Here is a 27,065-nt window from a genome sequence, read left to right as displayed (position 1 = left end):
TTTTGTGTCTATGTTCAAAAGAGAAATTGGTCTGAAATTCTTTTTTGTTGGGTCTTTGTGACATTTAGGTATCAACATGACTGTGGGCTCACAGAAAAATTTGTAATGTTCCATCCATTTCTATCTTTTGGAGTAGCTTTAAGAGTATCGGTATTAGCTCCTCCTTGAAGGTCTGGTAGAATTCTGTGCTGAAACTATCTGACCCCGGGCTTTTTTTGGTTGGGAGACTATCAATGATTGCTTCTGCTTCTATAGGAGAAATAGAGCTATTTAATTTATCCTATCTTACTTCAATTTTGACAAGTGGATTCAATAAAGATAATTATCCATTTCCCTTAGATTTTCAAATTTTTTGTCATACATGCCTTTGAAGTATGATCTTATGATTCCTTGTATTTCTTCAGTGTCTGTTGTTATGTCTCCCTTTTCATTTCTGATATTGTTGATTTGGTTAGTTTCTCTCCCTGTGTTTTAGGTTGCTTGCTAATGGTTTGTGTATCTTGTTGATTTTCTCAAGGAACCAGCTCGTGGTTATGTTGATTCTTGAATTGTTCTCTTCATTTCTAATTTATTGATTTCAGCCTTGAGTTTGATTATTTCCAGAAATATGCTCCTCTTTGGTTTTTCTGTTTCTTTTTTTCCCCTTGGACTTCCAGATGTGTCGTTAAGTTGCTTATGTGTGATGTTCCCAAATTCTTTATAAAGCCACTTAGTGCTATGAATTTTCCTCTTAGCACTGCTTTTAATGTTTCTCACAAATTTGAGTATGTTGTTCCTTCATTTTCATTGAATTTCAGAAAGTCCTTTATTTCTTCCCTGACACAGGTGTCATTAAGTAGAGAATTGTTTGGTTTCCATGTTTGTGTAGGCTTTTTGTTATTTCTGTTGTTGTTGTTGTTGAAGTCCTGCTTTAGACCATGGTTATCTGATAGGATACAAGATATTATTTCATTCTTCTTGTATCTCTTGAGGCTTGCTTCGTGTCCTATGATGGATTCAATTTGGGAGAAGGTTCAATGGGGGTTCTGAGAATAATGTATAATCCCTTGTGTTTGGGAGAAATGTTCTGTAAATACTTGTTAGATCCATTTGATTCATGATGTTGGTTAATAATGTTATTTCTCGACTTAGTTTCTGTGCCAATGATGTATCCTTCAGTGAAAGTGGGGTGTTGAAGTCTTCCACTATTAATTTGTGGGGATTGATGAGTGTTTTAAGCTTTGTTAATAGTTCTTTTACAAATATGTATGCCCTTGAATTTGGAGGACCAAATGTTCAGAATTGTGATGTCGTCTTGCCTGATTTTACCCTTGATGAGTATGAAGTTTCCTTCCTCATCCCTTTTGATTAATATTGGTTGAAAGTCTATTTTATTAGATATTAGAATGGCTACACTAGTTTGTTTCATGTGACCATTTTCTTGGAATATTTTTTCCAAACCTTTTACCCTGAGATAATGTCTGTCCTTGTGGGTGAGATGTGTTTCTTGAATGCAGAAAAATGTTGAGTCTTGTTTACACATCCATTTGTTTAGTCTGTGTATTTTTATTGGAGAATTGAGACCATTGATGTTGAGTGATCTAAATGACCAGTTTAAAGTTAAAAGTTTAAAGTTAAGTCCCTTTATTATTGATGTGTGTTACTGTTGAGAGTTTGTGATGTTGCGATTTTGTGATGGAGTAGTTATCTATTTCCTGTGTAGTTTTGGTTGTAACTAGTCCTTGTGGCATGGAGTTTTCCATCTTGTAACTTATATAAAGCTGGATTTGTGGATAGGTACTGTTTGAATTTGTTTCTGTCATGGAATATTTTGTTTTCTCCATCAATGGTTACTGATAGTTTCACTGGGTGTAGTAGTCTGGCCTGGCATCTGTTGTCTTTTATTGTTTGCAGGATCTCTGTCCAGGCAATTCTGGCTTCCATGGTCTCTGCTGAGAAGTCAGGTGTAATTCTGATAGGTTTGCCATCCTATGTTGCTCTGCCTTTTCCCCTTGCCACTTTTAATATTTTTTTTTTGTTCTGTATATTTTGTGTTGTAATTAATATGTGGTGGGAAGATTTTCTTTTCTGGTCTATACTATTTGTTAAAAATTACATCATTACAATAATATAAGTACTATCAGAACAATAATGGATTAATTGTGTGCTAATGTTTATACTGTTAAAGTCTGCCTCCAAAGACATACTTCTTCCAGCAAATCCACACCTCTAAAATCTCAAACTTGTTTACTGCTGCATTAAGCTAACCATTTTAAATGCCTTCATGTTCCAACACTTTAATAAGCATTCTTACTTCCCCCAGTCAATGACTTTTTGAATAATGTGTGCTTACATAGTCATTTTAGTGTTCTGAAAATGTACAATGTCTTATGTTTATGGCTGCTTTCTGAATGGATTAGATGTTTTTAAGATGAAAGCTGATAAGGTCTTTTCATTCAGACCCTGTCTGCTGCTCTCAAATACTTTAGCAACATTTTTATTTTTAGATACTATCAGCAGCCACATCAAACTATTCAATATATTTTTATGCTCTGCCAAATTCTTTGTCTTGGCACATACTTTTATTGTCATGTACTAGTACCAATAAAAGAGGCACTACATGCAATTTTAAATTAATTTATACAAAACTCACCCATTTATTAGACTTTCAGTAACTTTTGATTCCAAAAGAAATAAAATATCTCTTGTTTACTTTCTTCTGTTTTAGTCAACTTTTTTTTTACTGAGGCATTTTCCCTACAAAGATTACATATGATTTCTAGGCTTTTGTATTTCAGAATATTGAGTGTTATTTTGTTGTATTTTCTACAGTTTTTGTTTCACTCATGTGTATAATTTTTAACTGGATACATCGTAAATAGAAAACATATGTTAACTAGAGTGGCAATATGTAAACTTAGGGGTTCTGTATGTGGGGATATCATGTATGTTTTGTCTTAAATCTGGGACCTCTTGTTTTCATCCAGTGGCCTGAAGTCAATATGGATGCTTTTCTTGTATTTTCACGTTTTCCAAAACTAGACAGAAACATACTGTTTCTTTTAAAATAACAATTCTTGGCATTTTGCATAAAACTGTATTGAATTTTAGAGTATATATTTTTCTAACTTTCATGTAAATTATACTGCTCTCCTAGATATGTTTCTATATTTAATCTTCATTTTTACATTTTATAGAATGCAAAATATTTTGTAATGTTAAGTATTTTTCTTTACCTCATTGTAATATGAAGAGTCCAGAAGATCTGCCCATTCAGGGAAGGAAATATTACCCACATACCTGACACATTGACACACACACAAAAAAAATACAGAAAGATACAACTCATGCTCATACAAACATACAACCCTTCCACACAGAGACAACATACAGATACAGAAAGACACACTTAAACACTTGCACACACACACACATGTAGACACACATGCATATACACAGATATAATATGGAAATACACATATATAAAAACAAATACACATACAAGGAATACAAAGAGACAGGCCCAGAAACATAGAAACACAAACATACATAGAAAGACACAATGCACATGCGTGCATGTGCACACATGTACACAAACACACACTACTTAGTCACAATACTAAGTCCAGGGCTCAAAAGATGGCTTAAACAAAAAGAAGAATATATCTCCTACATATTATTATTGAATAATAATAATTAAGTGTGTTTCAACTAATATAGTGTGAGACTATACAAACATATATAAAATATGTCAGTTCATGAAATTAGGTGAGAAACTGGAATTTTATTTTCCATTCCTACAGTTCATAGGAAATTCAGTATTGATTTTAGCTATGAATAAAAAATGCTCAAATTCTGTGACCACATTATATTAATCAAATGGATTTTTTATGTTTTAAACGTTTTTATTTAGCATCTGTTTGCAAGTATTAAATTCAGAGAAATAAATTCTATATCAACAAGAACACTTCACTTCATTCTCTTCTTTGGTTACATCAAGCATTTCGTGCAAACCTGCATTACATCTTTTGGTTACTTGTGTTAAACAGAATATATTTCAATATTTCTTCAGATGCCCTCTGAGGGAAAACCTTAGTATTAGCTATGAAATTTTAAGATAGACTATTTTTCATCTAAAGATGAATGTTGATTATATTCATCTTTAAACAGTAATATTTTTCTTGACCAAGATGTTGAAAATCTCTTACATTATGGTAAAATGTCCTCAAATACAAGAAAAACAAAAAAAATGAGGCGCCATATACATAGCATGCATATTTCCCATATATATGTAATATATATATATATATATATATATATATATATATATATATATATATATATATATTCCTACCACAAAATGTCCACTAATTTAATTTATTAGAATATTTTGCAAAATGAGTTAGATGATAAGAAAAGAGTAATATATTTTCTAATTCTAGCACAGAAGTCCCTCCTTATAGAGAAACAGTGACATCAAGAATACACAAACGAACATACACACATACGTGCACATGCATAAAATAACAAATAGTGATATAAGGAGGAAATGAATGAGAGCAGAAAGTTATATATGGGAGGGGTTGGAAAGAATAAAAAGAAGAAATGTAATTATATTATAACCTCAAAGACATAAAAAAGGATGACCCACCAGAAGTGTGGAATATAACTTGTCCCCTTGAATATTTTTGGGAGTAACTCAACAATTAAGAAAGTCTGGACCACATATTTTAAATAGTTACTAAAATATATATTATAAACTGTTACCCTTGTTGTATGTAGAGAAAATTTTCAGATCTATGAAATCAAAGACTGCTCATATATTATCCAACTGATAAAATGTCAAATCACTTCACAGTTTAGAAAAAAATATCACTGAGTGAAAGCATCAGGGACTTAGCGTGAACATTAAAGCCTGTAATTACTTCCCTGGCTGGCTGAAAAGCAGATATACTTTGTATTATTATAGCTATTTTCTGGATACTTTTGAAATAATACTAGACTTCTGGATTAGGTTTTATTAGAAAGGTAATATCGTTTCAAGAACAATAACTACTATTGATCATAGTACTTTCTCTAGAGACTGATAGGGAAAAATAATAACAAAGGCAATCCAACACTTTCTATTGTATTCTTTCATTAGACCTTTGCAAATTACAATAAAGAGAGGTACAAAATAATTTGCAATGTATGTTCAGCAGCTTGTGTTGCATAATAAAGGCATCTTATTTGAATATAATAATAACAAAATTCTCTGTAGAAATCAAGGTATATATCAGAAATAATTTATCTTTCTTGTTGTTTTTCAAGATAGGGTTTTTCTGTGTAGCCTTGGCTGTCTTGGATTCACTCTGTAGATAATGGACCTTTTTAAACTTTTATTACTCAAGAGTTTCATACATACATACTATATTTACATTGTGAGCAACCTTCTCTCTTCTTCTTGTAAATTGTCCTTTAATCCTACCATCTACTGTCAAATTCTGACTCCTTTTTATTATTCTTTTATCTTACTGTTACACCTGCATGTACTTATTTGCACACAAATATACATTAAGTCAATTTATGGTGTGTGTGTGTGTGTGTGTGTGTGTGTGTGTGTGTTTAGGGATGACCAGTATTAATGGATGAGCTATCAGAATTCTCATAGTTGGGGAAACATATTCCATTTTTTGGCAGCAAATAATTGCATGTAGCTCTGCTATGATCAAGGAATGGAGCATTTTGAAATTTCACCTATCCACACTAGTATAAAAAAAAAGGTTTCATTTTGCCAGTCACTTTTAGGGAAAAATGTTGCAATTTACTGGGCACATCTCCCTGTCATATATTGAAAATACTATCTCATGACATAAATAATGGTTCTCTTGTTCTTATAATTGTCCTGGCCCCTCACAAAGGATGTTTTCTAATCTTTAGGCACACGGTTATTGATCCATCAGTAGGGATCAGGCACTCTAGAATCAACTACTTTCTGCATTTTGACTAGTTGTGTGGCCTTATTGTAATGATTTCTCTCTTTTTCTTAAAGAAACATTTTTGATGATGAGTGAGAGTTACAATCAATTGCATTGTTTATATGTATAAGAATTTAGAATGCAATAAGAAATTATACTGGCATAGGAAAATAACAGTAATATGTTGTTCCCTAGGACCCATAACTAAACCAACCATGGAGAGTTGGATACATTCACAGTGTCAGATATAAAATATCTTCTACTGAGTGTGCCTTAAGTCAAATGCAAAAGTCATTGGTTATCAAAAGATATAGATACCACTTATTGAGGATATCTTGCAATACCATCAAGAAGAGATTTGTGGCTATCTTGCTAATACAGAAAATATGCTAAATCTTGTTGTTTTAAAACAAAATTCCAAACGTTCTTTTTTACTCAGGAGCCAGATGCAGGTGTGAAAGTCTAGTCGCTTAGTTAGGGAGAGAAAGCACCCAGCTGACCTTCCTACTCAATCAATGCCCCAGAGGGCATTGTATAATATGACAAATAACATCTAGAAATATTGACTAAGTATTAAGTGAATTAAAATTGTCTATGGTTGACTCATACTGTCATATAAATTGGGTTTGGCACGATTGAACAATCCCACTTAATTTTAATATCACCTGATATATATGTTTTTTTCAATGCAAAATAACACATAGTTACTTTTTCATAAAATAATTTGTGCAATTTTATTTGAAGTCATCTATGAAACATCCTCAATGCAATAATATATTAACAAAAACTAGAAAAACAAACATCAGGATGTATAAAAGGATATCACAGATAGGCCACGAATGAGACTCCTCAATAGGGATCCTACGAGGCCATGTCTTACTTATTTCTGAAAAGGCATTAATGTTGCTCAGGTAGGTCCTAATTTAAGTGTCCTAGTTCAGAGATCTGATCAGAAGACACAAATGTAGTTCCTCCCTTTCCATGTCACTCACTAATAACCCAATGTTTTCCCCTAGCATCAATTGGTGTCTGAATCTGCCCTGTGCATTTATGTGTTATTAGTTTGTTCTACTTTTCTGGTAGACTTGATCTATTATCTTAATCTCTACATATGAGGTCATAGGTCACTGGTAGTTTATAGTTGTTCTTTCCAATAAATGAAAAGATGCTCCTGAGCTTACGATGAGCTTATAAGCTGATACACAAATGCTAAGTGGAAAACTTACTAATTGTAAAATACACAATACACCTAAGTCACAGATTAATGTAGTTCAGCAATGCACTGCACAAGGGAGCACCATCTGGTTGCTCCAATGAACATGAACTTGACCGAGTGAGCTATGGTGAGGCTTATGAAATGTACAGTCAAATCGGGCCATCCAGATTTCTATGTGCCTCTTCTTAGTTTACCTTCAGGCAGAAGTGCTCATCTAGGGAATACCAAAATAAATTAAACTGCATAAACTGTATCTATTTTCTGACAATCCTAGCCTCCAGTAAGGATATTATCAAAACAGTTTCCTGACTGAGTTTCTATCACCTGTTTTGGTTAGGTAGAATCCTATTAATATTTTAATTCAAAACATATCACATAGTCCAAAATAGAGTTCTGTCATACAATAAGAATATAAAAGACAGAGTTATGCAATAATACAGTCTTCCCCAAATGTCAGAATTCAAAGACATTGGAACAGGAAAATATGAATAGACAATGGCCTTGTAGGTTTTTATTTTGGTATAAAGGTTTAGACAGATTATAAAACCTAAAGTTGAGGAAAAGTGCTATGAGATCCCATCTTGTGGATACAACATGGTCACTACAATTATGAACATGCCACTGATTTGGGAATCTTTGTAAAACCCAAACCTCAAAAAGACATAAAAGTTCAGTTAAGAGTAATTCAGGGATGAAAGAAGGACCAATTTGAGAGGGAGAGGAATAAAAAATATAACAGAGTAAATATGCTCATAATTCATTGTAGACATTTGTATAACTGGAAAATAGACTGTACAAAGGGCTGTCAAATTCCAAAATGAGAATATATCTATCTTTTTCTTAAAGTAGTGTTTGATTCTTTGGATGGCTGAATTTTCTATTTTAAACATTTTGATGGTTCAAGAGCTATATCTGAATTTAAAATGTTTTCTCCACTTTGCACGAACAAATAGAGCTTACAAATTTTAGTCACATATATAGTAATTAAGACAAAGGTAACTTTGATTTCCTTAAATATGAATGATTTCATTGATGAAATAAGGAGTGCATCTGCAGTTGAAAATGAGGCAATATGTATTTTTGACTATTCCTAAAAGAATTTTAATAGAAGTTGTTCCACATCACTAACATATTTTTTTTAATTTTAAAGCTGAAATTAATTAAATGTGTTTAAAATACATTTATTTTCATATACGCTTTTAAAGTGAAACCCTACACACTGAAAATAAAATGAAGCTTCATAAAACTTACTACAAAGAGTTCAATTTTCTATATGTAATAAGCTAATCACAGATTAGAAGTATATTAAATTTTCTGGTGTTCTATAGCAATATCTAAAATTTTTCCAACCGTATGTGATTTTGGGGGAGAAATATAAATATTATGAAAAATTCACTTGAAATGAAAATTTTTAACTGTCTCTATTTTAATTTTTTTAGTAATAAATTGTTCCAACTAATATACTTGTTAAGGAATTAATATAAATGTGATACGTACAAAATAATGAGTTGACATAAAATGAAAAAACCTACTATAGTTACCTATAATTTAAATGTAGAATATTTAGAAGGAAATTTATGAAATAAATGACTTTAATCCCACAATTCAGGAACTAAAAGTAGATGAATCTCTGTGAGTATCATCTAGCATGGACTAGATGCTAACCTTATGCTACAAAAAGAAGTTCTTCAGTGGATATTAACATCTGTTTGTTTTGATCCCATGTGTGGGATGTGAAACTTGTGTGAGGGTGAGCAGTTTTGTCTACTGGAAGCTGACTGTGAGGAGACAAATGGTATTTGTCTTCTAGAACAGGAACTGCCTCTTGCAAGGCCATGGTCTTTTTCAGCTGATAAACATCCTTCTCAGAACTCTGAGAGGATATCTAACACACACACACACACACACACACACACACACACACACACACACACACACCACACCACACACATGAGCCCACAACCACAGGGTTGGCTTTTTGTTTTGCTATTCCCATCATTTGGCTGTTCATCACTCCACTTCAAGAAGTTCCTAAAGAGAAACGCTCCAGGGAACACTTCAAAATTCTGTGTTCCAGCTGCTATGGGTGCAGTCACTTTTGCTGACTTGCTGTTTAACAGGTCTGCTGGAATCCTAACAACAAGAATGGAATCATTCCAAGAAACTCAGTCTGGAAAGTCTACTTCTCCTAAATTCCATTAGCCTCTTTTCTCTCCTATCTAGGGTAGGCGGGTTGGATGGAATGTTTAAGCATTAGAGGACCCCAAATAAAGTAGGGTTGAAAAACTACAAAGCCTACAAAACTGTGTCACAAAAAAAAAAAGAAAAGAAAATACTAATTAGCTGATCTCTCTAAATACTACCTAATCTCTGAAGATAAGCACTTTTTATTTTATTTTTTTTTTTATTATTTATTTATTATGCAGAGGAGGGCCCCAGATCACATTATAGATGGTTGTGAGCCACCATGTGGTTGACGGGACTTGAACTCAGGACCTCTGGAAGAGCAGTCAGTGCTTTTAACACCTGATTCATTTTACCAGCTCTGATAAGCACTTTTTAAAAATTCTGTCATCTAAGATTAATTTTCTTTTGTACTTAAGAGGAATGGATGCATGCTGTGAATAATTCAGTGAATCTAAGAGTTTATATATATATAATGATATGGTCATTGAAGTTATTAAAATTTCCCAAGTAAATTTAATAACTTGTTGTGGAATCCAACATTTGTCCTTCACCAACAGTTAATGTTCTGTCTTTTGTTTAGTGATTTTCAGAAGGATTGTTTTACTAGGACTTTAATTTGTTTTACACTGTGAACAAAGGAAACATGTTGCTGGACATTTCCTCATTGATCATTTATTTATCTATCCTGTGTTATAACTCTTTCAGTGGTTTCCCCACTGTTATAGAGTTGACACTCTCAGTTCCTGAGAGATAGTCTGTATATAAATTAGACATTACAACAATACCATTGGTGTGTATATGACATATCTTCTACCTTAACAAGACACGCATATTTATGATGTTTTTCTGTTGTTAAAATCTTCACACAGGGCCTGACTATAGAGCTGATGCTGGTTTGTAGCATGCTACATACTCCAGGCTAATATAGAACTGTAGATTCATCTTTTTCAGACTTCAGATTATTGGGATTTCAAGTACGTACCAATAAATCATGCCCCATTATCTCCTTGTGGATGATCTACTTTGATTAAGAAAGTCTGAATAGCTGAGCATGGTGGCTCACACCTTTAATCCCAGCACTTGGGAGGCAGAGGTTAGTGGATCTTTGTGAGTTCAAGGCCAGCCTGGTCTACAAGTGAGTCCAGGATAGCCAAGGCTACCAATAAACCCTGTCTTGAAAAATCCAAAACAAAAACAAAAACAAAACAAAAAAGAATGTCTGAATATAATCACAGCTAATATCATGACTACGAACTGTTGAGTCCTGATCATTAAATGCTTAAATGCTTTGAATTCACAATATTATTTTCCTATTTTAGCTTATAAATATTTTACCTTTTCTTCTCAATTTTAGGTACATGTAAAGTGTTAAATTCAGTTTGATATATGGTACAAATTTTACTTTCTAAATATCTAATCATTTCACGAGTACATGAATGATCATTGAAATAATCTTCACATCATGACATTCTGAAGCTACGATGTCTCTTGTCATAACTTAAATGAACAGTCATATTTTTCCCAAAATATCACATAGAAACTCACCAAACAGTTATTTATATCATTTCCTCTCAAAGATGCTTGAGATAGGTCTCCACATTTGACCTATCTCTCAGCATTACTGTCCTCCAAAGTCCTGTTTGGAAGGACAGTGTTCAGCCACATTTTATCTAAAGTTCCAAAATCTTCTTCAATCCTCACATACATACATACATACATACATACATACATACACACACACACACACACACACACACACACACACACACATTCAAAATCACAATAACTGTCTCACCATGAGAATATTATATCTGCTAGTTGTCATGTGCAATCTAAGAGGCAGGCTGTCTCTCTGCAGTCCCAACTGGTGCTACATATCAGCAAGATTCTTAGAGAACTGCTGTTTTTTTTTTTTAGTTTGCATTGGAATCCTGATGCTAAATGTAATATCAGCCATTTCAACAAGGTAGAAAATCATGTCAGTGAGAAAAAAAGGCAAGCAGGCAGAAAGCAAGTTTTCTTCTTCCATATCCTTGTATGAGGGCTGCCACAAGAAATTGTGGCCCAGGTTCAACATATATTTTCTTTAAGTAGTCTGTTTGGAAAGTTCCCATGGGAATGCCCACAGGTTGGGTTTTAGCTAATGTCAGCTATAGTCAAATTGACAATCAAGATTACATATAACACATGGCATATAATTAACATTTCGGACATTTTAGGCTATATTCTTTAAAGGTATTACCAATATTTAATTCCAGAAAAATTTTGACACTACAAAGAAGCATCCCCCTTTTTCCTCTTACCCTTGCCTCTAACAATCACTAGTCTGATTTGTTACTCTATCAATTAGTATTCTGGAACACTTCATACAAATTATATAGGTGTAAATGATTGATATCAGAGACATTTTACATTTGTTTAATGACTTTAAGCATCTCTCATGTTGCAGTTACTCATATTTACAATGAAAACTATTCCATGACAGATAAAGCACAATTAACTGTTTAAATTTTAATGTTTAACTACTTAGCAATTAACATAAATTTGGCTTGTTCCTACATATTAGTTTAAATAATTCAGTTATAAACATTTATGTACCAATTGGAATTTGACCAAATAATCCAGCTTTTCATGTTAGATGTAGGGATGAAATTTCTTCATAACAAGTTCCTTCTATGTTCACTTTGTTCAAGAAATAGTAATCTGTTTCTCACTGTCTTAGCACTGTATTGATCTTATGAGCAATGATAGTGAATATTAAATGTTCCATATTGCTTCCTGTACTTAGTTCTGTTTTTTCTTCCTAATGTCCTAGTGTGTTGATATTATCATGTTATTGTTTTATTTTGTTTTTTTAGCCTTTCCTTATCCTGGGCATCCAATAGTATCTTTTATTTTTAAGCTTATAATATATGTCATTTCCTACTTTTAATTTCTTTATGCAAATATCTATCTTTTTGCCCCTCTTTTTCAAATTTGCAGCCTAAATTTTCATTAAATGCTTTCTAAACACATAAGTGGGACATACTTATTTTATATGATTACTTAAACATATGTTTTCAACGTTGACCAGTTTACAACAGATGTATAATTGGTTTTTTCTTTCTTGGAAATGACTATTTCTTGGCTCTCCACATTCCATATTTGCCTATAGTTCTTTGTGTAGGGTTAATTCTTCCTGGGATTTCCCTTTCCACAGGAACATGATCTGGAAGTTGAACCTACAATGACCCCTTTAATAATCTAGCACAACCACTAACTACAGTTTAAATATTTGTCCTTTTATGAACAAATATGTATGTCCCTCACCACTCATCAAGGAAACCACAACTGAATAAGTTGTATAGTTGTGGAGTCCAGTCCCAATAGCTACATCTAAAATACAATTCCTGCACTTACAACTCAGATATCATTATCAAAGGGAAAACAAAAAGAATATAAGAGCCAGAGGATTAGTTGTGATATTGTATCTCAAATTTCAGAAGCTACACCTATCAAATGTATTACCAATGTTACTGCTTAAAAGTTAGGTGACCACACAGAAAGGGAAATAGATTATATAGCTGAAGTTGTTGAGGAACAGGAATAGAATAGGAGGGTGACTGAGGAGGAAAACATGGATGGGCATCAGATGAGGGGAGAGTGGGCACAGGATCACAGATGATTGCACAGGGATCAGAAACCATGAGTAGAGACATATCTGAAGCAAGCTGGCGATGAACCACAGGTAGACTCCTAGGAGGATATGTGGGTGACTCTGGCTGAAACCCTTGGCAGAGGGGGCTATGGAGACTAAAGAGGCTGCCCTCTACCTAGACAAGACTCATAATGGAGGTAGGGGAACACCAACCCACCCATACAAACTTTGAGCCAAAATGTACCTCACATACAAAATGTGTAACTACAAAGAAACAGCAGAGATTGAGAGAATGGCCAACCAATTCCTGGCCCATCCTGAGACCCACCACAGGGGAGAGTGCCAACCCCTGACATTATTAAAGACACTCTGCTATGCTTATGGATGGGAGTCTAGCATAGTTATCTTCTGAGATAAAAACAAAACAGATACTAAGACTCACAGTCAATCATTGGGCAAAGCGCATAGAACCTTGTGCAGGAGTAGAGGGAGGGAATGGAAGGACCTGGAGGGGCTTCCACAAAAAGACCAACAGAGCAAACTAACCTGGGCCCAGGGGGGCTTGGGAGGACTGAAACTTCAACTAAGTCCCATGTATGGACTGGACATAGTAGGTCACTTATATGTATGTCCAGATGGGCAGGTTTCTCTCCATGTGGGTCTACTGATAATGGGCTATCTCTGACATCCACTCTTTTGCAGGCTTTTTATCACTTCTCCCTGGTTGGGCTGCCTTGCGAGGCTGCCATGGAAGAGTATGTGCTCAGTCCTGACGCCACTCGATGTGCTGGATTGGGTTAGTATGTGTGGTGGCTTCACTTATCTGATGTGTAGGAGAGGATGGGACCCCAAGGAGTGGAGAGAGTGGGCCAGGACTGGGATGTAATGTGAATAACTCAATAAGTACATTTTTAAAAAATCACTTCCTTTAGAAAAAAATGAGCTGAACAAAGACAATAATAGTGTTGCATATTTTATGAGGAAAAGTTTTGTAAGAAAATTGTATTTATAACAGTATATCATATATATGCATATATATATATATATATATATATATATAGTAGCAAGTGGGTAGCTATATGATTATGTGTGGCTTAAAATTCTCCTGGTAAGTATTTTGACTATGATTGCTGTCAAAAAGTTTTGATTCATAGTCTTCCACCCCCATAGGTTGAAAACAATGCTCCAGTAAATATTATCCTGCGTAGAAGCACTCATCCCAGCACACATATTTCAAGTGTTAGAAATACTTTTATTCAGGTACATATTGTGGCAAGAAAGAGATTCGACTTCCATAGGGAAAAGTCAGTGCCATTCTGAGCTTGACTCGTTCATAGCACATAAGTTTGATATTTATCTGACACCATAGAAATGTTTTTTCCAATTAATTACCAAAGAACATACTTCCAATTCTCTTTTGCTTAATAATTATCTATGAAAATAGTTGAGAAAAGACACCTATAGCAATTCCCCAAGGTGGGCACAGTTTATTACCTCTTCGAGAAAGTCTGAAATCTGTTCAGTGCTTCAGACAATCACAAATTAGGCAAATGTATCATGCCTCCCTTTATTCTTTGCATCACAAAATAATTGTAGTTGAATTACATTTTGTATGAATATGTGACTAATAAAAGAAACAGTGCTTTCATTTATGGCTAGTATGTACTGCGGAAGATTTCTATTGATTAGAACTCTTTCTGTTTTGTTTATAATGGGAACCTTTTATGTCTCTACACAGAGAATGAAAATAATTTAATATTACGGACTATTCCTGCTATTGCATGTACCAGGTTTCACATTTCTGTCTTCCCACTGTGAACTTAGTGAAAAGAAATCAACTCTTAACAGAACTGAGTGCTATATACCAAAATAAAGTCCTTGTCTAAAATACATTTGATTTTCCTCCCCATGTTAAAATAATTTGTGATTGAAGAGAGAAAGTTTAAATGGATACTTGTCACCAGAATTTATAGAAAGAAATGTTATTACTGTGAAGGACTTTCTTCTTTATACCCAATATTTGATTCAAGCATGTTAAAGTTGCTTCTCCCAGGCTAAGTGTAGCTCAGGATATTTATTCCATTCCATTCATAAATGTGTTGAATGAATTATGAACTTTCTTTGAGTTTTGATTATGTAGCTTTCAAGGATGAAATTTTAGGTTGCAGCACGGTTTCAGTATAACAAAAACAATGGAAATTCCCATATTAAATGGCTTACTCAAGTTAAAATAAAATATTTTCTTTATAATTTACAATATTTCATTACCTATCTATCCAATTATCATCTCCACTTGACTTGCTAGATTTCCTTGAGATGGAGAAGTTTATAAACCTATTTATCATCCATATAACAGAAATTAATCGAATATTTAATATACAAATAAGCTTATGGAAATGTTGTTATATTATAAATATCTTTATTACAATGACAATTTAGTGAAATCATTCAAAACTTACTATAGTTTGTAATTTTTTCGAATAATATTAAACATGTTTAAAAATTACATGATGTATTATAAAAGTCTTATGTGTGTTTCGAAGATGGTGTCGACCAGTATACACCATACCTGATCTACTGCAAAGAGACCAGGGACCTCAATGGGAGCCACCGACTGCTGGATCTAGAGAACTGCAGGTGAGTTGGGTCTCAAACTCCCCAGACCACCAGTGGGCCTGGCCCTGGGACAAGCAACAGCCCGGAGGTCCTGGACCCACTCCCCAGATGCTGGAACAGAACCAACCTGTGGGCTGCAGTTGGCTTATAAAGCACAAACTCACTATGTTGGGGAGTGGTGTACTGTAGCGCCTGGCCTGAGGAGTCTCAGGTAATAGAGTGAAACTGCCCTTGGATCCCTCCACCCACCCCATGCCAAATTGTGGAGGTCCCCCATGCTGAGTGGAAACACAAAGCAATGGGGCCCAAGAAAAACAGCTAGAGTGGGCGTGTAGGTCGAGGGCTGACCCAAGCTAACCTGGGCCCAATCTAGAGCCAGACACAATGGAATGAGTCTCCAAATAGGGGCAGTTAGAACTCAGCTTGGTTTGCTTCCAAAGGTCCAGCAGGATCTCGCCCATTCTCAGGAGAGGCTAGACAACCCTGCAATGTCTAATTACTGACCTAAATTGTGGCTACAGATCAGAGGATCTGTGAGAGGCCTGGGCTACAGGGTCACGAAAGTGCAGGCATTTTGAAGCGTGCCCACGATCTGAAACAGTCCTGTCTCTGGGCCGCCACATACTGATCCTGCACTCTCCAACAGACAGAACCTAACTGGATCAGCTCCCACAGGCCTGGAAGGATCTCCCACATTCTTGAGAGAGGCTGGACAACCCTGCAGTGTCTAATCGCTGACCGAAATGGTGACTACAGCTCAGAGGATCTGTGAGCAGTCTGGGCTACAGGGTCTTGAAAGTGCAAGCACCTTGGAGGCAGAGCTAAAACGCAGCTACAGCTCAGAAAATCTGATCCAGCTGGGGTCTTAGCTACAAAGTGGCAGGAAAGACTGGCAGCTGGGACCAACCTACCCAACCAGAGTGCTTGTGTGCTGACCTTGTTCTAGGTCCCAAAACAGCTGATATAAATTACAGCAGTAAAGTGAAAGGGTCCAGACAGAAACCTACTTCTGCTGACTCCGTCCAGAGCCTAAAGTGTAGAGCAACATCTCCAGGAGTAGAAACAAGATCATCTGCCTGTTCCAGGGAAATACTCCCTGATCCTCACAGGCAAGGGCACATGACCTATAATTATTCACCTACTATACACTCTCAACCAATGAAGGTCATCAGATGCTACCTCCCAACATCAGAGACACCAAAATGACCAGAGGACAGTGAAAGAATGCAAACAAAAACCAAAACATTTTGGCATCTCCAGATCCAAGCAACCCCAATGAAAGCAACCTCGAGAAGCCAAACACAATCGAAATACAAAAAAAAAAAAAATGATCTCAAGTCCTTACTTAGGAAGATGATAATGGAAGAAATGAATAAAATCTGTAAAGAACTGCAGGAAGATGCAACTAAGCAGGTTGAAGACATAAAAGAGTCATATAGAGAGACACTGGAAGTATTTCAGAAAAATACAAAAAACCAGATGAAGGAAAACATTAAAACATTTCAAGATCTGAAGATAAAAATGGAAGCTATGATAAAGGAACACACAGAGGAAAAATGAGATCAAGAGGCCTCAGAGAAGAAAGCAAGCACCACAGAGGTGACCTTATCTAACAGAATCCAAGAAATGGAAGAACAAATATCAGGATTGGAAGATACAATTGTAGAACTCGAAACAACCATCAAAGAAGAGGCTATATCTGAAAAGTTCCTGACACAGAACATCCAAGAAATCAAGGACACCATGAAAAGATGAAACTTGAGAATAATAAGTACTGAGGAAAGAGAGGACATCTGACTCAGCAGCACAGAAAATATCTATCACAAAATCATAGAAGAAAATTTCCCCAATCTGAAGAGAGAGATGCATATGAGCATACAAGAGGCCTACAGAACACCAAATAAAATAGAACATAAAAAAATCTTCCCGCCACATTATAATAAAAACACAAAATGTACAGAACAAGGAAAAAATAATAAAAGAAGCAAGAGAAAAAGGCTAGGTAACATACAATGGCAACCTATCAGAATCACACCTGACTTCTCAGCAGAGACCATGAAAGCCAGAAGGACCTGGACAGAGATTTTGCGAACCCTAAGAGAACACAGATGCCAGACCAGACTACTATACCCAGCGAGGCTATCAAAAACCATTGATGGAGAAAACAAGATATTCCATGACAAAAACAAATTCAAATAGTACCTATCCACAAACCCAGCTTTACAGAAATTACTAGAAGGAAAACTCCATGCCAAAGGGTTAAATTACAACCAAAACCACATAGAAAATAGATAACTACACCATCACAAAATCACAACCTCACAAACTCTTGACTGTAACAAAGAGCAAAAATGAAGGGACTTAACAGTCACTGGTCATTACTATCTCTCAACATCAATGGTACCAATTCTCCAATAAAAAGACAGAGACTAAGTGAATGGATGTATAAACATGACCCAACATTCTTCTGCATTCAGGAAACATATCTCACTCACAAGGACAGACATTACCTCAGAGTAAAAGGTTGGGGAAATTTTTCCAAACAAATGGTCATAAGAAGCAAGCCAGTGTAGCCATTCTAATGTCTAGTAAATAGATTTTCAAACAAAATTAATCAGAAGGGACGAGGAAGAACACTTCATACTCATCAAAGGGTAATTCAACCAAGAATATGTCATAATTTTGAACACCTGTGCTCCTAAGACAAGGGTACTCACATATGTAAAAAAACTATTAACAAAGCTTAAACCACTCATTGATCCACACATATTAATAGTGGGAAACCTCAACACTTTCAATGAAAGGTAGGTCTTTGAAACACAAACTAAGCCAGGAATAACTTCTTTATCCAACATCATGAATCAAATAGATCTAACAGACATCTACAGAACTTTTCACCCAAACGCAAAGGATTATACCTGCTTCTCAGCTGAACAGTCTCTAAAATTGATCACATGGTAGGTCACAAAGCAAGCTTCATTAGATACAAGAAGATTGAAATAATACCTTATATCCTATCAGATCACCATGGTCTAGGACTAGACTTCAATAACAACAGAAATAACAAAAAGCCTACACACATAGAAACTAAACAACTCTCTACTTACTGACATCTGGGTCAGGGAAGAAATAAAGGAAGAAATAAAGGTTTCTTGAAATTCAATGAAAATGAGGGAAAAACATACAGAAATTTGTGGGACACAACAACAGCAGTGCTAAGAGGAAAATTCATAGCACTAAGCACCTTCAGAAAGAAAGTGGAGACATCCCACATAAACAACTTACTGACATATATGGAAAACCTAGAAAACAAAGAAGCAGAAACACCCAAGAGGAGTAGACATCTGGAAATTATCAAATTCAGGGATGAAATCAGTAGGTAGAAACAAAGGGAACAATTCAAAGAATCAAATAATCAGGAGCTGGTTCTTTGAGAAAATCAACAAGATAGACAAACCGTTAGCCAATTTAACTAAAAGACAGAGAAACACTATCCAAATTAACAAAATCAGAAATGAAATGTAAGACATAACAACAGACACTGAAGAAATGCAAAGAATAATAAGAACCTACTTCAAAGGCATTTATGCCACAACATTTGAAAATCTAAGAGAAATGGGCAATTTTCTCAACTGATTCCATTTGCCAAAATTGAATCAAGATCAGATAAACAAATTAAATAGCCCTAATTTGCCTATAGAAATAAAAGCAATCATTAATAATCTCCCAACCAATAAAAGCCCAGGGTCACATGGCTTCAGCGCAGAATCTACCAGACCTTCAAAGAGGAGCCAAAACCAATTCTCTTCAAGTTACTCCAAAAGATAGAAATGGATGGAACATTACCGAATTCTTTCTATGAGGCCATAGTCATGTTGATACCTAAACCCCATAAAGACCCAACAAAAAAAAAGACAATTTCCGACCAATTTCTCTTATGAACATTGATGCAAAAATACTCAATAAAATACTCGCAAGATGAATACAAGAACATATCCAAGACATCATTCACCATGACCAGGTAGGCTTCATTCTAGGCATGCAGGGATGGTTTAACATATGGAAATACATCAATGTAATCCACCATATAAACAAACTGAAAGAGAAAAACCACATGATCATCTCCTTAGATGCAGAAAAAGCATTTTACAAAATCCAACACCCATTCATGTTTAAGGTTCTGGAGAGATCGGGAATACAAGGCACATACCTAAACATAATAAAGGCTATATACAGCAAGCCAATAGCCAACATCAAATTAAATGGAGAGATCCTAAAGGAAATTTCTCTAAAATCCTTCTACAGAGCAACAGTAATTAAAACAGCATGGTACTGGCACAGCATTAGGCTCGTGGATCAATGGAATCAAATCGAAGACCCTATGAGCACACACAGGGGGAGGAGGTCACTCTCAGTCGCAGACACAGGGGAGGGGAGTAGGAAAAAAGTAGGAGGGAGGGAGGAATGGGAGGATGCAAGGGACAGGCTAACAATTGAGATGTAATATGAATAAATTAATAAAATATTAAAAATAAAAAAATAAGTCTTATGAAATTTGCTAATATTTTCATTAATGATGCATTTCATAATATTATTTTATTTTTACCTTGAATTTTTTTTCATATATACTTAAAACTGCAGCTGGATTTTAATATAAGGTGCGTAAGAACCAAGAAATTTTCAGTTTTATTTAAATGCTAAAACTGAAATGTTGATTTATTTCTACAATTCTTTTTAAAAGTATCTTCTCATTCCCAAATAAATCGATCTTGTGTCAAGTTGAGAAAAGAATAACTTGCATATGTAGACTCATCTTATTCATATTTTTAAAGAGAAGTATAGTGTATGATTACAGTCTCCTAGTGTTCTGCATTTCCCCCTTTGGTCATATGTCAGCAAACATATACAACATATACTTATCCCAGATGAACCATAGATAACACACACAAAAAAATTGGAAAAAGATTTAGCTAAAAAATGGTGAGTTATTAGAAGTTGCTTACATGAGTATGCACAAACCTCGCAATCCAGGAGCTGCCTGTCCTGATTGGAGGCAGTTGGGATAGCAGAATCTCTTTCTCTCCAACAAGTACTATTTCTCATATAACCTTGTAGATTTGGATTTTGTTTGGTTGTTTTCAGTTTTGTGTGTTTTAATTCAAAACATTTTAGGTGCTTTCTGCGTCTTACAAGCTTCATTTAATTTCCAGTCTTGTAAGCCTTCCTATGTACTCCAGGAAGATACATTCATATTTTGTGGAAATATGTATACACCATTCACTAAGAATAACTAAATGTGTATTAATGAATAATTTGAAGATACATATATATTTAAGAGCTTAGTCTGTATCCTCCCATTCTTCCCTCCCTCCCATTTTCCCCACCCCTATGACTGTTCATGAGGGGAACTTCCTGCCCTGTATATGCTCATAGGATATCAAGTCTCTTCTTGTTAACCTGCTATCCTTCCTCTGAGTGCCACCAGGTCTCCCCCTCCAGGGGACATGGTCAAATATGAGGGATACAAGGGATGGGATAACTATTGAGATGTAAGAAGAATAAATTAATTTTAAAAAACTTGAAAAAAAAGAGCTTAGTCTGTATTGTCTGACATGTGTTTTAAAAGAATTGTCCACATTATATAAAATTTTCTTTCAAAAATGTCCTTTTTAAATTCAATCCGTTATCTTTTACTAAGATATGACTATTACAATTTTAATTCCTCTAATTTTGTTATTTGTTTATTTATTATTTACTTATTTATTTATTTTTGGTATTTCAAGACAGGGTTTCCCTTTGTAGCCTTGGCTGTCCTGGACTTGCTTTGTAGACCAGGCTGGCCTCAAACAAACAAATCCATCTGCCTCTGCCTCCACTAGTGCTGGATTACAAGTGTGCCCCTGGTTCAATTCCTCTAATTTAAAAATCCTTTGTCTCAGGTAAATCATTACGCATTAGGGAATTGGCTACCATGTAAATTTTTATTCTGAAATGATGAAACAGAATGCTACAAAATTATTCAGGATAAGATAAAAATCAATTCTAATATACAAAAGAAATAATTCCTTATGTTCACTATGGAAATTTGTATGGAGGTACAAGACCAAGCTAGATATAAAATTACTATATGAATCAGTAAAGACAGTTACCTTTACTTTCCAGTGAGCTTTTTAATGAAATGGATTCAGTGTACAACACAGAAATATCCAGACTTATGGTTCTGGAGAATACTTAATGGCCGAGAAACACTTAAAGAAACGTTCAATGCTCATAGTTATCAGTGAAATGCAAATAAAAATGACTCTGAGAGTCCCTCTTACACCTATCAGAATTGCTAAGATCTAAGGCTCAAGTGACAGCACATGTAAGGAAAGAGGAATGCACCTCCACTGGTGGTGGGAGAGGAAACATATACAACCACTTTGGAAATCAATCTGGCTGTTTCTCAGATTGGGTATAGTGCTCCCTTAAGACCCAGCCATACCACTCCTGGGCATATACCCAAAAGATGCTCCACCATACAACAAGGATATTTTCTCAACTATTTTCATTGCAGCTTTATTCGTAATAATCAGAATCTGAAAACAATGTAGATGTCCCTCAACCAAAGAATGGATAAAGGAATTGTGGTATATTTACTCAATGAAATACTACTCAGTATTAAAAACAAGGAAATCTTGAAAATTGCAGGCAAATGGAAGTAACTAGAAATAAGCATCTGTGTGTGGTAACCTATACCCAGAAAGACATGCATGGTACATACTCACTTATAAGAGGATATTAGCCCAAAACATATCTTCTCGGAGAGACTCCACCCAGCAGGGAATTGGGAGAGATACTGGTACTGGAAGTTGGACTTTAGGCAGAGCACTAAGAGTTCTAGTAAGAGTTGAGAAGGGAGTGGTGGTGGAAGGTCCAGGAGGGAGCAGGAACTCCACTGGGAGACCATGAAGGCCTGTGGATCTGGACACATGGAGGCCTCCACAAACTGATGCACCAACCAAGCACAATGCAGGCAGAGAGCTAAAACTCTCTGTTCTGATGTAGCCTATGGGTAGCTTATTCCTCATTTTGGGAAGGAGACATCTACTGAACCTTTGACATGCACTCTGGTGCCCATGATTTGCTCACTGCCCATTGGCAAGGTGGCCATGCAGGCACACAGAGAAAGTGGAAGTACTTTATGCTGATGAGACCTAATAGGCTATGGCCTGACAGTAGGGTATGATGTCCCTCTCCAGCAGAGGTCTAGGGGAGGGCAACAGGGCAGAAGTGGGAACATAAGAATGAGGGGATTACAATAAAGATGTAATGTGAATAAATTATGATAAATGAAATATACATTTAAAAAGAAGAGTGAATAATAGACAGTAGGAGAGAAGAAGGACCAAGGCATGCTATAGGGACAAGTACATTTGGGTACAGAAGTGCAAAAGCAAGTGTGAGAACCCTTAACCTACATGATTAACTCAAGATAACATAATAACTTCCTTAGTAGAAAGAATTATCTTCTGAGCTAAAAGACTGGTGTTTCTATGTATACAAGTAATGATTCTGAAAATTTTTTTTAAACTTAAACTGTTTAAAAGTATATAATAGAGTGATCATGTGATGATATATTGTCATTAGCTTAAAAAGAATATTAAAATAGTATAATTGCATGTTGATTTAAAGTGAATATTTCAAGTTTAATGTCTCTATTTCCATATAAGGACGAGAGTCTTAAACTCGGCTGTCTATTCCTATACTTACTATATATAAAGTGCTTCAGAGCTTTTAAAGCAATACAAATAGTATGTGATATTAATCTTCTATAGGGAATATATAAGAATAATAGTGTTTCTTATATTAATCTGAAATAATATTTTTGCTCGTGTTTTTCTAGTGTGTATGAGTTCCAACTTCACAAATCAGTTTTTGGTGAAAAGATCAAAGAAGAAATACATAATTATATTAATAGAAGATATACAGATAGATTTATAACAATTTATGTTCTTGAAGGTACAGAATCAGATATTATTGAGAAATTAATGATTAAAAGGACATAGTGACACCTATAATACCACAGAGTAACCGACACAACATGTTTTGTTTTGAATCATAAAACGTTTTGTATAGAAAGGTAATATGTTAATTTTTGTACATTCATTAATCCTGGACAGAGGAAATGAAATCTACAGAACACACACAAAGAAAAAGCTTACTGTTGTCCATGGCCATTGTAAAATCATACAAAGAAATACATGAAAGCATATATTATACAAACAAGTAAGAAACTAAAATATCCACTTGGCACATATGACAATTGCACATTCCATTCCTAAATAGGGAAGACACAAAAGTATCTTCAACTTGACGCTGGGCTAACAAGTCTCCTATCCTTATTTTAGCACTGCCCTGCAGACTTGTGTATATCATATTAATGTAAAAACACTTAATTTTTACACAGGCTCTGGCATAAGAGTGGATTTCCTGCCAGAACCTTATGGTTAAAACGGCAGTGTTGAATTATCTTCGTTTTACAAGGTGGATCTAGGAGAATGTCTGTACTTTTCTGAGAAATGGATTTGAGTCACATTAGAAGGACACTCTCCAGACTTTCATTGCATGGGAACAGTATTGCAAGAGAAACAGCAGCCAATGGCCTTCATCGTTCCTTCATTCTGTAGATTCTTCCCACTGGAAAGAGCTAACGATAGAAATATGTACCTTGGAAGTTTTGGAGAGGATACACGTCATCTACCTTAATCTAAATCAAATAGTGCAAAAATACATAAAAATAAAATGTAAATAAATCGGCGTAACCAACATCAATAGAAATTAAGGATATATTTGAAACCAGAAGCAATATACATCAAAGAATATTCTATGCAACTGAAAACATATATACAAATATATGCCAATTTGAATATTGTAAAAGACATGAATGAGCTGGCAGGATGTCTCAGCAGGGAATGTCGGTTACCAGCAAGTTGCATTACCTCATTTTTATCTCATGAACACATAGACAGCAGCCATTTCCTTCAGGTTGTCTTCCACCTACTCTATATGTACTGCAGTATACATACTTACACACACAAACACACACCTACACCCACACACATTAAAAATAAATAAATAGTATAAAATAAACAATATAAATATGTTCATGGCTAATTTTTAAGATAATGTAAGACAATGCAATGTAGGGCTGTAAGCATTTTTCTTGATCCTCCATGTATGAAGTGCAAAGATATATACATTGGGGAAAATGCTTATAATGGCACTTTCATGCACTGTGCAACAATTGCAAGCATGTTATTTAAAATTTTATATATTCCACTTGGTTCATTAATTGGATAAACTTAAATAATGTAATAAAAATGCAACCATGTGTTGTTATATTATTATGCCTTCCCCTGAGTTTTCCATAATTGGCTAGACCATTAGATACAGGTAATTGCAACTGTGCGGAAGTTCAGTCTGATGCAGGATACCTAAGTTATTTCTTGCATATTTTTTATTTTTATGGCCTTCTTACTAACCCTACAACTCCAGCAGGCATAGCCGTGCAAGTTTTTTCATACCTATAATACAGGTCACTGCTAAATGGTGTTTTAGAGGGGGCATACATTGATAATTTGGAGAAACTAAAGAAAATACTTCAACTAGGTTTAAGATAGAAAAATGAACATTGTTTTATACCATTAATTATGCCTAATATTTTCCATAATATTTAAAATATATTTAATATAGTTACTTCTTCATTAGATCCTAACACTCATCTGATACACTATCTATGCCTCAGAGGTACTGAACAGAAAGCAATTGTGATTCAATAGCACTTAGATGAGACCTCCATCTCATCTTGTCTCCTCATTATACTTGTCTGATGTTTCACAACTTACTGGTCCCCCCTGTTCTGAAACATCAATATTTGTAAGTAAAATAGAATTGTTTTATAATCATACAGCATTCACCACACTTTCAAGGATTCATTTAGCACTTTATATACAATAACTTAATTTTTTTAATTTTATAATGAGAAGGTAATAATGAATGATTAAAATGTCACTTAAAAATATAAAAGTATTCTCATAATAAAATTAGAACCATGGATAAAAGCAACTTGTGATCACATTATATTTGTATATATTTAAACTTAAGAAAGTATTTTGAATATAAAAGGAATTTATATCTGCAAATTTAGATTCAGTGAGAACAATGGATTCTTTTGCAGTTTCAGTGAAGATTGATTATATGTTACTCACAAGTGTAATGTGCTAAATAGTGGTCTCATATTAAATATCACAGTGCTATCCTGTGCCAACTAGACACTTGCACTTATTTATTTATTTATTTATTTATTTATTTATTTATTTAAAACAAGGCAAGAGGTTTATTTTATTTTATTTTTTATTAATTTATTCTTCTTACATCTCAATGGTTATCCCATCCCTTGTATCCTCACATTCTTCCCTCCCTCCAATATCCCCCTTATTCCCCTCCTTTATGACTGTTCCTGAGGGGGATTACCTCCCCCTGTATATGCTCATAGGGTATCAAGTCTCTTCTCGGTAACCTGCTGTCCTTCCTCTGAGTGCAACCAGGTCTCCTCATTCAGGGGACATGATCAAAGGTGAGGCACCAGAGTATGTGAGAAAGTCAGACCCCACTCTCCACTCTACTGTGGAGACTGTTCTGACCATTGGGTACACCCATCAGAATGGCTAAGATCAAAAATTCAAGCGACACCACATGCTGGCGAGGATGTGGGGAGACAGGAACACTCCTTCATTGCTAGTACAGCCAGTTGGAAATCTATATGGTGCTATCTCAGAAAACTGGGAATAGGACTTCCTCGAGACTCAGCTATTCCACTCCTTGGAATATACCCAGAAGATGCTCCAGCACACAACAAGAAAATTTGCTCAACCATGTTCATAGCAGCCTTATTCATAATAGCCAGAACATGGAAACAGCCTAAGTGTCCATCAGTAGAAGAATGGATAAAGAAACTGTGGTACATATACTCTATGGGATACTACGCAGCTATTAAAAACAAGGAATTTCCGAATTTTGTGGACAAATGGATTGAGCTAGAAATGATCATAATGAGTGAGTTAACCCAGAAGCAGAAAGACTCAAATGGTATATACTCACTTATATCTGCATACTAGCCCAAGGGGCATGTTCCATGAAAGCCTTCACTCACCAGGAAACTGAGACAGAGGGGAGGACATTCTATTGGGACTCTAGATGAGAGAAGCATGGGAGAATGGCAAAAATAGAAGGATCCAGAGGGTCCTAGAAGCCTACAAGTAGAACATTATGATAGGCAGATTTGGGCACAGGGGTCCCGCTCAAACTAAGGCACCAGCCAAGGACAATACAGGTGGTAAACTTTAAACCCCTACCCAGACTTGCACTTATTTATAAATAAAACTTTTTCCAAACATAATTAAATTTATGATAATTAGAAAAAATAATTCTA

Source organism: Acomys minous, assembly GCF_964271855.1.
Source record: "Acomys minous genome assembly, chromosome: 5".
Classification (NCBI taxonomy): Eukaryota; Metazoa; Chordata; class Mammalia; order Rodentia; family Muridae; genus Acomys; species Acomys minous.
Note: the sequence above shows the minus strand (reverse complement) of the source record.